This window comes from Alosa pseudoharengus, unplaced genomic scaffold (assembly GCF_046254945.1).
Source record: "Alosa pseudoharengus isolate Yale_2024_CS ecotype anadromous, Long Island Sound unplaced genomic scaffold, YU_APseudo_1.1 YU_APseudo_1.1_scf_3, whole genome shotgun sequence".
NCBI classification, from domain to species: Eukaryota; Metazoa; Chordata; class Actinopteri; order Clupeiformes; family Clupeidae; genus Alosa; species Alosa pseudoharengus.
Window position 1 is genome coordinate 7,625,673 of NW_027468718.1, and position 2,500 is coordinate 7,628,172.

Consider the following 2,500-nt stretch of genomic DNA (forward strand, 5'->3'; position numbering starts at 1 on the left):
ACATGAAGGAACTGTGAAGGGGTGGGGGAGAGAGGAGTGGATGGACAGAACATGAAGGAACTGTGAGAGAGGGGGGAGAGGGAGAGAGGAGTGGATGGACAGAACATGAAGAAACTGTGGAGGGGGGTGGGAACAGAGAGAGAGAATGGAGAGAATAGAGAGGATGGAGCAAAAGGGTGGAAAGAACATCAGAGAGAGAGAGAGAAAGAGAGAGGTGGGAAGAGAGAGAGAAAGAGAATGATAGGAGGAGGGATAGATAAGTAGAGGTAAGAAGAGAGAGAAAGAGAGAGGGGTGGGAGGAGGAGTGCACAACAGGGGGTTAGGGAGGTGGGCTGTGGTGACAGACCCAGCTGCAGAAGAGATTGACCAATGGGAGGATGACAGGGGCATTCAACTGTATTTCATTGAGAATCTAATTGGGAGATTAAAATGTTGAAGTTTGATGTGTGATGTGTGATGTTTACATACAAATGTTTTCTACTGTACTGTCTGTGAATGATGGAATTTTGAGATTTTGTGAGATTTGTAAAATATTCACTGAATGTAGAATATGTATCCGAAAAATAAATGATGTGGACACTATGTTAGGGCAGATACAAATGTATTTTAATTATGGAAGTGATTTAATAAAGAGTTAGCTTGTTAAAAAAACAATGCCAGCGCTGTTGCTATTGTTATTGTACTGAGAGTTGTGTGGACAGAGAGACACTATACCATACACCTATATATGCCATGTGCTTCATGTAATGCGAGCTAATGGCATATATTTCATCACATCACTTTGACAGAGCAGTACAAGTATGGCATACCCTCTCTGTCCACCAGGGGGAGCAAGAATCCAGATCCAGCTTGAACCCAGCATGGTGGCTTCTACATGGGCTTGGAAAAGGACACAGGGTAGTAGCCAGTAGAGGAGCCGGTCCACACTGGTGGTGCCCACTGGGCTCATAACTGCCCACTGGTTCTCTAACACCGAATGCCGTATCTCTCCGCTTGGGTGTGTTTGTAAGAAGACAGACAGACCAATAGACTCTTATCGGCTGTGACAGCCTGACCATGTCTGCAGTCTGAAGAGTGCTGCATCAGCTTGCCTTGCTGCAGACTGAGAGAGAAACAAAGGCTCACCACCAGTGTATTAAAAGCCCAGCCCGGTGGTACCGTGTCTGCTCTGGTCAGGAGTCCACACCAGCATTGGTGCACGCCGGCCTGGTGGTTTTGCTCCAGAGGTCAATGTGGTTTTGGTCCAGAACTCAATTTGGAATGATTGGATCAGTCCCCTGAGCAGTGTGCATGTTCAGCACACAGCCCACCTTACTGCTGCCACAGCTGGGCTCAGATCAGAACACAGATCTCAGATCAGCACACCTTACTGCTGCCACAGCTGGGCTCAGATCAGAACACAGATCTCAGATCAGCACACCTTACTGCTGCCACAGCTGGGCTCAGGCCAGAACACAGATCTCAGATCAGCACACCTTACTGCTGCCACAGCTGGGCTCAGGCCAGACCACAGATCTCAGATCAGCACACCTTACTGCTGCCACAGCTGGGCTCAGGCCAGAACACAGATCTCAGATCAGCACACCTTACTGCTGCCACAGCTGGGCTCAGGCCAGACCACAGATCTCAGATCAGCACACCTTACTGCTGCCACAGGCAGGGGACTGAGGGGAAGAGTGTGTGAGCGTATAATAGTGGGTAAGAAGGATGCGGCAGAGAAAGGGAGAGATGAAGGATATACAGAGGAGAGAGTGAAGAGGGGAGGAAGGGAGAGGATATACAGTACAGTCTATAAAGAAAGGGAGAGAGAGAGTGAATGCTGGAGAGAGAGACAGAGATGGGGTGAAGAGAGAAGGGAGAGGAGAAAGAGTGGAGAAGAGAGAGGACAAATTCAGGAGACGAAGGGAAGAAATATGTATGTAGTGGAATGGGGAAGTGAGGTTGGAGAGAAAGATGGATGCAAATGGAGGAACATTGGAGAGATCCTCATGGCATTAAACTCCTACTGCAAATAGTGCTGGTGTGCTTGTGCATTAAACTCCTACTGCAAATAGTGCTGGTGTGCTTGTGCATTAAACAAACTGCAAATAATGCTGGTGTGCTTGTGCTCCAGGGAATTGTGTGAGAGATTGAAATACTTTAGTATATAGACTCTTCAGGGCTTTATAAATCTTCAGATTTTCTCTCTGCATCAGAGACACTGCAAAGAGGATATAAATGATCTTTGATCACTAGAATTAGTGTGAGCTTAAGATATCACTTCAGTGCAGGAGTGTCATTCCCTCTCTGTACACCAGGGGGCACAAGTGTTCAGAACATTGAGTCAGGGCCAGCTCTAGTGCTGTCTGGCTACACCTCACTGTCAGATGAATGTGATCTGAGATGGCGTAAACCTGTGGCGTGACACAGAGCAGAGAGCCAGCGCTGTTTTTCTCATGGTGGTTTTTAATAATACACGTTCATCAGAACAAACACAGACACTTCCTCAAGATGCTTTTTA

The 2,500-nt window shown here is 47.3% G+C and overlaps 2 protein-coding genes across 2 annotated transcripts in view; one reads left to right on the top strand and one right to left on the bottom strand.

Annotated features, from left to right (window-relative positions):
• The window catches only part of tmem30c (transmembrane protein 30C), a 4,091-nt gene extending 4,051 nt beyond the window's left edge, over positions 1–40 (top strand). Inside the window, exon 7 of the mRNA XM_076263068.1 lies at positions 1–40. This exon is cut by the window's left edge and continues 221 nt beyond it. The gene's annotated coding sequence lies outside the window, so the exon portion shown is untranslated.
• A 2,385-nt stretch (positions 41–2,425) lies between these two features.
• The window catches only part of dcbld2 (discoidin, CUB and LCCL domain containing 2), a 31,379-nt gene continuing 31,304 nt past the window's right edge, over positions 2,426–2,500 (bottom strand). The window contains exon 15 of the mRNA XM_076263069.1: positions 2,426–2,500. This exon is cut by the window's right edge and continues 3,165 nt beyond it. The gene's annotated coding sequence lies outside the window, so the exon portion shown is untranslated.